General features: G+C 42.0%; 1 protein-coding gene and 1 non-coding gene across 3 annotated transcripts in view; one reads left to right on the forward strand and one right to left on the reverse strand.

Moving 5' to 3' along the window:
• Positions 1–14,415, forward strand: part of CAMK1D (calcium/calmodulin dependent protein kinase ID) — a 393,969-nt gene that overhangs the window by 259,026 nt on the left and 120,528 nt on the right. The window lies entirely within an intron of this gene.
• TRNAE-UUC lies at positions 4,644–4,716 on the reverse strand. Its single transcript has one exon. It is a non-coding gene; the product is annotated as a tRNA-Glu (tRNA).

The raw sequence follows: 14,415 nt of genomic DNA on the forward strand, positions 1-14,415 counted from the left end.
GTTTGAACTGGGCCTACTATTTATAAAATTCATTGTATTCAGTTTATCATTAGGTAGAAAGCAAAATGAGGTTTAGTTTGTCGTTTTTATGGTTCATTCTGCTTCAGGGGTTCACGGTTTCGTTGAAAGGTTAAAAGTAAGTAAGACAACACACAGAGAACTCTTCGATGTGCCAGGATCGTGGATGCTGAGAGATATTTATATTGTTTTATGAGTTTGGTCTTTTTAAAATATTTTAATTTATTTATTTGGCTATGATGGGTCTTAGTTGTGGCATGTGGAATCTAGTTCCCTGACCAAAGATCGAACCAGGGACCCCTGCATTGGAAGGGTGGAGTCTTAGCCACCGGACCACCAGGGAAATTGCTATGACTTGTCTTGATAGTAACTCTGACCGTAATCTATGCACTGAGGACTGGTGGGTTCTCTCTGATGTCCACTGGGACCTGTCAGCTTCATTCAAACGCCCCAGGACCATGTGTCACATGACTGTAGACTTGACGAGAATCATGGAGAGCTGGCAAGAATATTGACGGACTCCCAAGTGTTGAGCACTTGCGGGACCAGCCACTGTTCCACGCGCTGTGTGTGCCTTGACTCCTTTAATATTTCAGTGCCAGCTACTGAAGGCAACTCAGATCATAGCTCCCGCTGACAAGAGCTCACCACCATTGTTTCACACGCAGATGGTCACACGCGCGTGGCTGAAGCACTCATTCCTGAAACAACAAACGGCACAGAGGGTGGCAGGAAGCTCCCTCTTCCTTCCCCCAGATTCCTGAAAGTTGTCCTCAAAGTGATGCTTGAAACTGACAAAGGGTCATGGTGGGTAGGGCCTTCCAGAAGTTGGGCTGATACGTGACATAGATGTTACACGCGGAGAAGTTGAATGAAGGTGGTCAGGCCTCAGTGTGAGCATGCATTTGTGGATGGGGATGGAAGGACTCCGGACAGAGAGGTTTAATGCCTGGCATAGGCTCAGTTTCTCTGTATTTTAATCTGCAAGATTAAATTCTGTGAATAAAATGAAGAGGAGGAGACGGAAGCCTTCCATAACCAAACCAACATTTACATCCTATAGGTGTCCGTTTTGAGACGGTCAGAAATGATGAAGAAAAGTGACCCTGACCCCCCTGGAGCTGTGGGGACCCATTCCCTGGCCCTCTGGTGTAGCTCACTTTGGCCTTGAGGCTGACATAGGTTGGTAGAATCACCTTTGGCTCCAAAGAGAGATGAGACAGATGTGGCAGTTCCTATTTTGCTTTTTTTTTTTTTTAAGGTAAAGTGATTTAAACCAAATGATTGAACTCTTTTGCTCTATCACAAGGGCTATATTAACAGAGTATCTGTTTGATTTCATGTGTTGGGGGGTTACACGTTGGTAATTTTACTTCCCCTTCACAGGTATTTCTGTATTTTGATACAGCTGTTCACGTCAGCTGCAAAACTGGCCCCTTTAATGATCTGGTAATAGAGTGTGGCCTGTCTCTTGTTAGTTAGAATAGAGGCTATTAGTTCATAGTGATTTAGGTAATATGTGATATTGATATAAGACTAGTCAGGGGTCATAGAGAGTTCAGAAAAAAATATGCCCTTCCCAATTTATATCCACCTGCAATGCAGGAGACCCCAGTTCGATTCCTGGGTCCGGAAGATCTGCTGGAGAAGGGATAGGCTACCCACTCCAGTATTCTTGATTTCCCTTGTGGTTCAGCTGGTGAAGAATCTGCCTGCAGTGTGGGAGACCTGGGTTTATAAACATGTGTGTGTATAAAAACATAAACATACACCCACACACATACATACACAATTTGGTATATGTTAAAGAATGTATTTTATACTAGTGGGGAATGTAGATTGTTGAATAAATAGTGCTAGTAATTTAGGAAAAAGTAGATCTCCACCTTATTTCTCCATACAAAATCATTTCTAATCACCCCAAAGATTAATTATAATGAAACACTAAAATATCATGCTATTTTATATCATATTGAGCTGCAGAAGCTTGACCTAAAACTCAGAAGCCATAAAGAATAATACTGATAACTTTGAGACTACATGAAAATAAAAACTAAAACTTCTTTATGGCTAAGACCATCTTAAAAAATAAAGAGAAACTGAAAAAAATATTTGCAAAACACATCACTGACCAAGCTTTAATTTTTGTATTCATTAAAGTGCAAAGCAATAAGAAAAGTACAAGGGATTGTTAAATAGGAAAATGGGCAAGGGACAGAAATAGCAATTCCAGGGAGAGAAATTCATTCATTCTTTCAATACACATGAATCAAGCATCGTCTCCGGTAGTAGGTGCTGGGAATTAGCAGTGAATGTGGCAGATGATTATCCTGCCTTAAGGAGCTTACATTCCAGTGGGGCTAATAGAAAATAAACAGAACACAAATACATTAACAAGAAAATAGCTCATGGGTAAAGTGTTATGGGATAATATAAGTGTATTAACCATGTGTTTCTGAAGTTTTGACATCTTGGGGCCTTGTTAATGCTGGAAGGATTGCCCCTCCCAGCATCAGCCAGTTCCTAGAGATAGTCCATGACTCACCTATGATCATGCCTTCTGTATGCAGACCAGCCGACCCAGAGCCCACACCCTAACCTCCTCCTCTGTGGGGCTCTTACTTTCAGGAACAACACTCCTCTAATCCTCCCGGGCCAGACAATTTAAGACAACCCCTACACCCTAGCTATTGTTCAAACTAAATCATTCATCACAGAAACACTTCAAACTAGCCAATGCTAAACCTGCTTATTCTGCCTCATCCATTCTCTCCTGGAACTACTGTAATAACAGGTTACTTGTTTTGTATGTATGTCTATAGTTATACAGTTCCTATGTGTTAATTTTTTAAGTATTTAAAAGTGTTAAAGTATTGGGCTGGCTTAACAAAAGACATGACTCATGCATTCCAGCCTTTATTCTCCTCTCCATCTGCTTCCCCCCAAATTTATTTGCCCTCATTAAAATGGGCTTCCCTGGTGACTCAGTGGTAAAGAATCTGCCTGTCAAGGCAGGAGATGTGGATTTGAATCCCTGGGTCAGGAGGACCCCTTGGAGAAGGAAATGGCAACCCACTCCAGTATTTTCACCTGGCAGGAGCCTGGCAGGCTTTAGTCTGTAGGATTGCAAAGGAGTCAGACACGACTTAGCGACTAAACAAGCAAAATGCCAGAGAGCTGATGTTTTCTATGTGAAAAGAGAGAATTTTCTTAATGATTGTGTATTATTCAGGACTCATTCACTTAGCAACCCTGTTCACACTGGATTAAGCACAAAGTATCGCTTCAAAACTAAAAGTCATCAGGGGTCAAACTTGCTTCTTGACGCAATTGGATTTCTGTCTGGATCTGTTTCCATCATCTAGTTGTGTCCTCTTGGATTCTTTATTTTTTAGGCAGTTCTTCCAGCTGACAGCCCTAGACTCGTATCTTCACCTTGTGGAAGGAACTCTCCTCTTTTCCCGGAAGTTCCAGCAGAAGGAGGGCAGGAACTCACTGCCTGCTCGTCCTCTCACCACCCTCTTGAATGCCTGGGCACTGAGGCAGAGCAGCCACCGTGGTTTCCATCTATATGGTGGGGTCCCTGTTGGGACTAGGGTCCTGGCCCAAACTTACCTACCCGTTGCCAAACCTCACTTCCTAGAGACTCAGCCAAGACCCTGCCCCAATCACTATGATTCTGTTTCCAACGACTGAGGTCCCTGACTTACCCTGAAGTACCGATGACAGCCTGGATCCTGCCCCATCTCACTGTCTCATTCTCTTCTTACATGCCGTCAGTTAGATGTTGGCTTCTGTATTAGTTTCTTGTTGCTGCTGTAACAAATTACCATAAAAATGGTGGCTTAAAACAGTGCAAATGTAGTATCCTGGAGGTGACAAGTCCAAAGTGGGGGTACTAGGCTACATAATCAAGGCATACTCCAAGCCGCCATCCTGGAGGCTTTAGGGGAGAATGTTTCCCTGCCTTTTCCAGTTCCTCGAGGCTACCTGCCCTCCTTGGTTCCCAGCCTCTTCCTCCACCTTCAAAACTATCAGTATGCCATCTTCCTCTCTTCCATGAGAGCTCCTTCTCCTTCTCTGGCTTTTTTTTTTATCAAGAGAAATTTTATTATTTTTTTAATAGCTTTTCTTTTTTTTTTTTTTTCAAGGGAACCGGAGAGTCATATGTTTTAATGAAAGCAGGTTTAATCACCTGGTCAAATTAAAGATAATGCATCACCTGTCGAGAGCCACAGAGCATTTACTAAATTTGTATTTACCCACCATGCAGGCAGGGCTTCCTTGGTAGCTCAGGTGGTAAAGAATCTGCCTATAATGCAAGAGCCTCAGTTTGATCCCTGGGTTGGAAAGATGCCCTGCAAAAGGGACTGGCAACCCACTCCAGTATTCTTGCCTGAAGAATTCCATGGACAGAGGAGCCTGGCAGGGTACAGTGCATGGGATTGCAAAAAGTTGGACATGACAGAGCAGGTAGCACACAAGGCAGGCAAAGATTAAGTTGCCAGGCCCAGCAATGATCCACCCCAAATCACTGCTCTTCCACAAGCAAGATCTTTACTGAATAATTTTAATATGTGTTCTTTTCTTTTTTTTGCTGCATTAAGTGGCTTTTAGGATCTTAGTTCCTTGACCAGGAATTGAACCCAGGCTCTCAGCAGTGAAAGCGCTGAGTCCTAACCACTGAACCACCAAGGAATTCCCTCTGGGTCTTTTAAGGAGCCTTGTGATTACACTGCACATTCCAGGCTCACCTTCCCATCTCCAGATCCTTTATTTCTCCACATCTACCAAGTCTCTTTTGCCAATAACCTGTCAGGCTCATGGGTTGTGGGGACAAGGACAACTTTGGGAGCCACTGTTCTGACTACCCCATCCTTGGGGCCTGCCTTTAGCTTCATCCCTGCCCGTTCCCAACTCTCTCCTCTCTCCTCCATGGTCCTGAGGCCAGGACATTATGAAAATGGGATTGGTAATTACTATAAGTAAAAGGTGATATTTTATACCACATAGTAGGGTCCATGCTTTAGTTACCATGAAGTGCCCTGTAGTTGTCTGGACATAGAGAAGGGCTTACAGACCCCTTGATAGATGCCCTTCTTGTTAGTTACAGCCACATTTTGATAACCCCCAATTGAAGCATGGTAGTCCCACCCAGCTCTGAAATTTAACAGTTCTGTGATATAATACATGCAACAATGTAGTCAGTTAAAAAATAAAGGAATATTTCATCTCTTTGGAAATCCTGCCAATTTCTAACTTATAAAAGAGATATGGAGTTTGAATATTTCCCAGGTTTTTTCAATAATTGTCCTGAGGGTGAAAAAGCTTGCAAATTGCTGCTTTAAAATTATCTCAGGAGTCTGAATGCTTGAAGAAATATCCATCTACTTAAGTTACATATTCATCTTCACATTCGTCAGTAATTGTCTTAATAGATGAAAATGTCGTTCTCTACAAGCTGTCATTTACTGACTCAATTCTACTTGTAATTCTTGATGTTCTTCATTATATTTGGAAACAGAAGAATTTTCTACTCAGTAGAACAAGTAGTTCTAGTAATAAACTTTGAATTCTTGCTTTTATGGGAAAATGGGACTTTCGAAGAAAATAGCTCATGAAGCTCTGACAGTTTTGTATAAATACACACAGTTCGTGGTTAGACGTGGCTCCATCTTGGCAGTGTCAGTTAATATTCTAGGACACTTATCTGCCTGGGTTTTTTTCAGAATGGATTCGAGTTCTCAGCCAAGCAGCTTGTTTGTGATCATACTAACATTGCTTTTCACTGAGTTTAGAAAGAAAAGAAAAAAAGGATGCTGAATTCAACATAACTTACAGTAAAAAACAGGCTACTTGAGGGTGAGGATAAAATATAGCCTAAAGCAGGAGGTAGAAATAATACACCGATGCCCACAGAATTTAGAGGAAATGATGGAATCGGGTTTGGGTTAAATAGTCCTAAAATTTCTAGAAATGTTTTTACCTTTTCATATATGTTAGAGCTGGAACTGGAACTGGGGATTCTCTGGGGACCAGGAAATGATTCTCTACTTTTAACCTCCTGGCTTGCTAGTCTATTGCTGTAGAAAAACCAGCAAAGATTAACAATAGGAATCTGGGCTAAGTTTCAGCAGTGTTGCTTAATTTTTTGAGAAGGCAATAATGCTTTTAAAAATCAAAGACAAGGGAAAGACCCCTCCACCCAGGCACACTTTCTGCATTTCCATTGATGTTACTGATGAGCTTCTGGCTGTGGTCTGGGTTTTGGCTGGCATCACTCAGGGTTTGGGATGCAGGCAGCCACATGGTGTAAAAGGTCAGTAGGTTTGCAGATGATCTGTGGGAAATGGCTCTGTCGTTTCCAAAACCACTAAGTCTCACAAAGGCCATTCAGTGTATTTGCCGAGAGTTGCTGGTTTGATAGGAAAGCTTGGATGGCCTTGGGACGGCTGCTCTTTATTGAAAGAGTGACGCTCATTTTCTCCTGGTGGTAACTTTGTAAATAGAACTCTATTGCCAGATCTGATCCAGTTTTCTAGTGTGCCTCAATTGCTGAAACAATAGATGCTCCTGAAAGCTATATTCACTGGCATTTTTAGACGTATGAAGTCACCATGAACACTTAATTAGCAAATCCTGAGCTCTTGTTCTTAGAGGAAAAGAGGCTTAGGTGTCTGTGATTCTCTGGTCACATTTTCATCCACCTGTCAATACATAACCTTGGTTTCTGTGTGTTTCTGTTTAAAGAGACCTCATTTAATAAGTTAGTGTTGGTTCATTAACATTGAGCTCACAGCCAACAGCCCTATAACTCATTCTTGGACAAAAGTTATCTAACACATATATTCTCTTTATAAGGCACATCCCAGCCTTCTTGAGCTCAGAAACACTAGATAGCATTTTGGCACTGTGCTTGGGGCCATTTTCAACAGCAAAATCAGCAACAAAAAATGCAAAAACCATGGCAATAAATTGACTGCAAGAGGATACTGGTTTATAGAGTGAGAGCACCACTCTGTTCCACCTCAGCTGGAAGCATGCATGTTGGGACTTAAATATTCTTTCTCCCTTTTACTCGTGTCCTCAAATGGCCACAGAATGCCGCCACTATTGATTTTGGGGTCACTTTTCACTTTCATGCATTGGAGAAGGAAATGGCAACCCACTCCAGTGTTCTTGCCTGGAGAATCCCAGGGACGGTGGAGCCTGGTGGGCTGCCGTCTATGGGTCGCACAAGGTCAGACACGACTGAAGCGACTTAGCAGCAGCAGCAGAGCCATTTTAGCAAGTAGGTGAATTCACAAATAGGAAATCCACGACTGATGAGGTCGGACTGTATTTGTATTTTAATTTTCTTTACCTTTCTCTACAAACGGGTGAAACACATGTCAGGTGTTTCCCCCAAATAGTGGCCAAAATCCAGACCAAAGCCAGAAGGCTGGTAAGGTCAGTAATGTCCGTGGAGATGCAGGAAGTACCCCTGTGTCAAGGGTCTTTCATTTGTCCTTGATTTAAGAAACGTCGTTGCATTCTCAAAACATTTAGCAACACTGCTGAACTTGAACCCACATTCCTATTCTTAATCTCTGTTGCTTCACATTTGGCAACAAAAGAGTGAGCCTTTGTTAAAAGAGGATCACTTTCTTGTCCCTGGAAAATTCTACATTCTCACTCCGCTTCTGGTTCTTGGAAGTATAACAGGTAGAAGCTTTTGAGAGATTTTAAGATGTTTAAGCCAAATCTGATTCCATTGTTGCCTCTAAATTCTGAGCAAATCCTTGTATTATTCCAGAACCTTGTTTGGGCTATATTTTGCATACCCCTAAGGTAACTCAGAAGGTAAAGGATCTGCCTCCAATGCAGGAGACCCAGGTTCAATCCCTGGGTGGGAAAGATCCCCTGGAGAAGGGAATGGCAACCCTCTCCAGTATTCTTGCCTGGAGAATTCCATGAACAGAGGAGCTTGATGGACTACAGTCTATGGGGTCATAAAGAGTTGGACACAACTGATCAACTTTCAGTTTTCAAAGTAGCTGGTTTTTGTTTTTTCCTGTAAATTATATTGAATTCAGTATCACTCCTTGGGTATGATTGAAAACTTGTCACCATGTTTAAATGGTGACATTTTCATTTTTGTATTTCCTACAGCTTATTCTTTAGTGTCTAATGAACAACCTTCACTTCCAGTGGCTTATTCCTTGTAATTATAATCTAAAGCGATTTGTAAAAACAAAATGGAACAATATGAACACCTGCAAAGATTACAAAGACTTTAATTACTCAATTAATTGCAGTTAATCGTCATCATTTCCATGGTTTTAAGTCCACACCTAAACAGACTTCAGACTCTTCGAATAAATCTGGTCCGGAGCTAGATTGCCTCTTCCGGGTCAGGTCAGTATGTTTAAGGTGTGTTGTTTCTTAAAGTGACACCCCTGTGATAAACATCTGGAAGTGTTTTTTTTTTTTTTTTTTTTAATATCCATCTTCCCACAAACTCCAGGTAATTTGCTAGTATTCTCTGGAGGAGCCTGAGGCTCTTTTCTTTTTCTCCAGACACAAGTGGTAATAGTCACCTGCTCCTGGAAAGGAAATCTGGAGTTCTTTCCTGCTGGAGCAGATCAGTCCCAGATCTGAAAGGCTTATGATAGAAGCTTCTTTCTCATGTGTATGATATCCAGTTGGGAACCTGGCTGGAGCCCTGCAGTTCCCCTTCAGCTGTCACTCCCAAGTAGGCAAAGATTCTCATTGCTGGAGTTCCTGTTTCATGTGCAGAATGGCAGAGGGCTCCAAGGGTCCCGCTGGCAGGGCTCGGGACAGCCTGTGTGGAAGCTTCCAGGCCCACGGGTTGTGGGAGTCAGTCCTGTGACTCAGGTCCCTGTAAGGAAAGGTGCCTTCATACTCAAGTCCCCGTAAGCAAAGGTGCCTTCGTAGCGCCCACCTGGAAATGGCACTTATTTAACTGCTTTATCAAACAGCAGTCTTTCATCCATCACCCAGATATTTTTTTAAGATGACTAAGTTTAGTAAAAAAATGTGAAATGCTGTCAAAAAGTAAACTCTCATATTTGTTCATAGTTATAGATTACATGTATTCCAAACCAGTCAATACTAAGGGAAATCAACCTTGAATATTCATTGGGAGGACCGATGCTGAAGCTGAAGCTCCAATACTTTGGACTCCTGATGCAATTCATTGGAAAAGACCCTAATGCTAGGAAAGATTGAGGGCGGGAGAAGAGGGCAGCAGAAAATGAGATGGTTAGAGAGCAGCACTGACTCAATGGACGTGAGTTTGAGCAAACTCCAGGAGATGGTGAAGGACAGGGAAGCCTGCTGTGCTACAGTCCAGTCTATGGGGTTGCAAAGAGTCAAACACGACCGAGTGACTGAACAACAACAATATATACCATAGACAAATCATCCAAGGTTTGATACCAATTCATTCTTCTTGGAGAGCCAAAAATAGACCAGTGTTATCCTCTGAGTTATTTATTTTTTGACTGTTTTGAAGTGTGTGTGTGTGGTGGGGGGCGCAGAAGGATTCAGTGGCCCCTCCAGTTAGTGACATGAATGAATTCACTGCAGGTATGCCCACAGCTGGGCTCTTCATCCTCCTTTTAAACCTTTTAAAAGGTAATTTTGAGAGGCAGCCTTGTTAGATCAAGGTTTAAAAACCAGAACATTATTTATGTAAAGTCCCTTGCTGTTATCAATAAACCCTGTCGACATAGCTAATTACAGTTATCAGTACCCTCCCACTGTTGGAATAGAAACATGAGTTCGTTTTACTAGTTATAGTTTTATCTTAGTTTTGTATGAAACACTGAGTTAAAATGGCTGGGGACAAATGAGAAATGTGGGTCCTCAGGCCCTGTCACCTGCTCTTGGAATTTTGAATTGAGACCCTTGTCTGTATAGCCAGACCTCCCATCATTTGTGAACAGCAGGGATCAGGGATAGCTTAGGAAGCTGACTTGTATGCTGTTTAATTGATGATATTTTGACTACAGGGTCGATTTCTTCATACTTAGCTCCTGACCCACAATCTGATCTTGAATTCAGTTTATTGGATTATAAGTGGCTTTACACAAAATGCTACATTTTTCAAATATCTTATTTTCCCTACCTAAGAGATAACTCAAAAAGAAGAGATGTTTTCCCAAGAATGAGTCATCAGGAGTAGAAGCTCAAGTGAAGTACTTTTTCTGGATGACTGACAATCGATAAAATGACAACTGAGATTACAATGGGTTTTGGAAAACTTTGTGGGTGGGGGGTGGAGTAGGACATGAAGATTGTCAGATGATGAGCATTGCGTGTATGTATAATGCCTTTAAATGTTTGATGGCATTCATTTTATGCATCTCCCATGGAAGATCTACTTTCAGTGTATATTTATGAGTTAAACATCACTTATTTTTCTTCTTGTTCTAATTATTCCCTGGCAGTGGTGTTGTTCTAGAAGTGTGAAATAAGATTTGGTAAAAAAAAAAAAAAAAAAAGTTGGACTGGTATGCTGTCTGTATACCATCATTGGTGATCAATAGGGATCAGGGATAACTCAGGGAGCTGACTTGTGTGCTACTTAATTGGTCATTTTTTGACTACAGGGTAGATTTCTTCATACTGAGGTCTTGACCCACCATCTGATCTTGAATTCAGTTCATTGGATTATAACTGGCTTTACAAAAAGAAAAAAGAATAGGAAATGTTAGTTACCATATGTAGCTAAGGGGCTTTTCCAGTGGTTCAGAGGTAAAGAATCCACCTGCAATGTAGGAGATGCAGGTTTGATCCCTAGGTCGGGAAGATCCCCTGGAGGAGGGCATGACAACCCACTCCAGTATTCTTGCCTGGAGAATCCCATGGACAGAGGAGCCTGGTGGGCTACAATCCATAGATCACAAAGAATTGAACACGACTGAAGCAACCGAGCACACACGCACGCCTTTGTAGGTAAGAATAAGAAAATATTGTTTTATTCAGCTTTTGTTTCACTTACATGAACATGGGTATGTTTATAACACAGGCTGTTTTAGGAAAATCAGTCTGGTCTTTGGTTGTGACTGGCTGACTATTTCTGTTTGATAACTATCTCTGTTCATGGTAAATGAAACCAGGAATGAAGGTCATTGATTGTAACAAGGATTTAGGCCAGAATTCAGTTGTTTGTTTCTCTTGCCAAGAGTTGAGACATACTTTCTTTTCTTCTCATCCAAACAGGATATATGCTCTGTAAGAATAGCAATTTCTCTTTAGCTGGAGTGCCTCCAGGATGAGAATCTTTTTATTAATTGAACAGTCAGATTAGCTACAAGTAGTGAGGCGCTAGTGGTAAAGAACCTGTCTGCCAGTGCAGGAGACGTAAGAGACATGGGTTTGATCCCTGGGTCGGGAAGATCCCTTGAAGGAGGGCATGGAAACCCACTCCAGTATTCTTGCCTGGGGAATCCCCATGGACAGAGGAGCCTGGCAGGCTACAGTCCATGGAGTTGCAAAAAGCTGGACATGACTGAAGTGACTGAGCACGCATGCACAGTGTTAACTAGAAACTCCTGATTTCATGATTTTGAACATCTTTATGAGATGCCTTGTAATACTTCAGCATCTGTATTTAGCACTTAGTTATGCTAAAGGCCTTGCATCTTTATCAGTTTAGGAAATTACATCATCATCATTCTGAAACAAAGAACCACAGTGCAGCAATGTGGATATGGATATATATTGTTCAGTTGCTAAGTTGTGTCTGACTCTTTGCGACCCCATGGACTGTAGCACACCCCGCTCCTCTGTCCTCCACTATCTGCTGGAGTTTGCTCAGATTCATGTCCATTGAGTCAGTGGTGATGCTCTCCAACCATCTCATTCTCTGCTGCCCTCTTCTCCTTTTGTCTTCAATCTTTCCCAGCATCAGGGTCTTTTTCATCTCTATGGATGTGGAGATAGAAGATGAGAAAGAGCTGTTTTTTCATGCATTTCCTTATTTATTTTTAATTGTGATTTTTAATTATGATTGCCTTACAATGTTGTGTTAGTTTCTGTTGTACAACATGAATCTGTGTAAGTATTCATAAATCCCCTTCCTTTTGAGCCTTCCGCCCCCCACCCCTCATCCCACCCCTCTAGGCCATCACAGAGCATGGAGCAAGCTGAGCTCCTTGTGCTCTGTAGCAGTTTCTCCTTATTTATTCTCGAATGCAAGCTTTTTTTTTTTGAGCACCTACTATGCGCTATGCTGTGGGAACCCTAAGATAATGGCCTGTCCCTTGGTCCAGAGACAGAAACGGATGTGTGGATGCACACAGTCATTCAGGATGACAAATGATAGACTAGAGGGACGTGTGTGTAAACTTATCTGGGATGTTAAGGAAGGACTGAATGCATGGTTTGGGAATGTGATGCTGCTGCTGCTGCTAAGTCGCTTCAGTCGTGTCCGACTCTGTGCGACCCCATAGACGGCAGCCCATCAGGCTCCCCCGTCCCTGGGATTCTCCAGGCAAGAACACTGGAGTGGGTTGCCATTTCCTTTCTCCGAAGCATGAAAGTGAAAAGTGAAAGTGAAGTCGCTCATTCGAGTCCGACTCTTAGCGACCCCAGGGACTGCAGCCTACCAGGCTCCTCTGTCCATGGGATTTTCCAGGCAAGAGTACTGGAGTAGGGTGCCATTGCCTTCTCCGATACCCATCACAAAATTTTGGAATTAAAATTTAACAGGCAAAGAAAACTCCTCCAGCTGGAGAAAGATGAGAGTTTTAGAGAGGTGGGTGAGGGGACACTCTGACTCCAGAACGCAGTGTATGTTTTCTGTAGTCAGCACTTGATATGCTTTGAGTATCCATTGCTTCTTTCTCTTAAAGACTGAATTCAGAACAAAACTTCTAGTTATTCAGAGTGCCAGTTAGGGGAGGTCTGGTTAATTAAGAGTTCACTGTGTATAAGTGTATAAGAAAGCAGGATTATAATAATGTGTTTCATTTAAATTATATTAGGAGAGATTTGGGGTAATTTTTTGTTGGTTTAGTTGTTCTGGCTAGGGTAGAATTGGATTTGTGTACTACTAATGAGTTTTTTTCCTTACAAATCCAATTTGGCATCTTTTTAAAAAAATTGAAATATAGTTGATATACAATTTGTGTTCATTTCAGGTGTACAGCAAGTTGATTAAGTTATATGTGTGTGTGTATATATATATATATCTATCTTTGCAGATTACTTGACATTATAGGTTATTACAGGGTATTGAATATAGTTCCCTGTGCTATAGAGTAAGTCCTCATTACTTATATATTTTATGTATAGTAGTTTGGATCTGCTGATTCCAGCCTCCTGATTTATCCCTCCCCTTCCCTCTTTGGTAACCATAAGTTTGTTTGCTATGTCTGTAAGTCTGTTTCTGTTTTGTATGTAGAATCATTTGTATTATTTTTTAGATTCCACATATAAGTGATTTTACATAATATTTGTCTTTCTCTGCCTGACTTGGCGATATTTCATTCTTTTTTATGGCTGAGTAATATTATGTTGTGTATATATGTATATGTATATACACACACATGATTGTTTTAAGAAGATACAGTATATATATTTCATATTGCATGGTTACTTCAAGAGACAGTGAAGGACAGGGAAGCCTGGCATGCTGCAGTTCATGGGCTCACGAAGTCGTGCCAAGTCACGTGCCAAGTCAGACACGACTTGGCAGCTGGACAACAGAAAACAATGACACGGTGATTGCGGCGGCTGGGCACACAGTGCAGCTCGTTGGGCTTGTTCCCTCACATTCACAGCAGGTTTGTACAACAGAAGGATTTCAGTGCAGCACAAATCAAGTCCTTTTACCTGCGGTCTTAATAACCACCCCCCGCCCCGAGAGTTACGCGTCTGTGCGGTCTGAATGCTGCCAGCTGTGATGCAGGCTGGCAGTGCTGCCCCTCCGTGAGCTGGGAGGCTCTTCCCAAGTCCCAGGAGTGTGTGTCTACATGCTCCGTTACTGTTGTTAATACGGACTTTGGGAGGTGGCCGTGGTAGGAAGGTGAGGCACAGAACAAAGCAACTTGACTCAGTCTGCACGTCAGAAAAGCATAGGAAGGATGACCGGGACACTGTGTATATTTACTTCTCTTCTGCCTGGTTCCTGAACCCAGTTAGATGTCAACTTAGAATGATAAAGCATGGCTAAGGTAGCATACATGCAACTGGTTTTGTGGGAAAGTCTGTAATACAGTGGTCCCCAATCTTTTTGGCACCAGAGACCAATTTCGTAGAAGACAATTTTCCACAGACTTGGGGAGGAGGGATGATTTCTGGATGATTCAAGCTCATTACACTTATTGTGCACTTTATTTCTATGGTTACATAGAAATAAACAACATCAACTCCACCTCAGATCAT

Source organism: Bos indicus x Bos taurus, chromosome 13, assembly GCF_003369695.1.
Source record: "Bos indicus x Bos taurus breed Angus x Brahman F1 hybrid chromosome 13, Bos_hybrid_MaternalHap_v2.0, whole genome shotgun sequence".
Taxonomy (NCBI): Eukaryota; Metazoa; Chordata; class Mammalia; order Artiodactyla; family Bovidae; genus Bos; species Bos indicus x Bos taurus.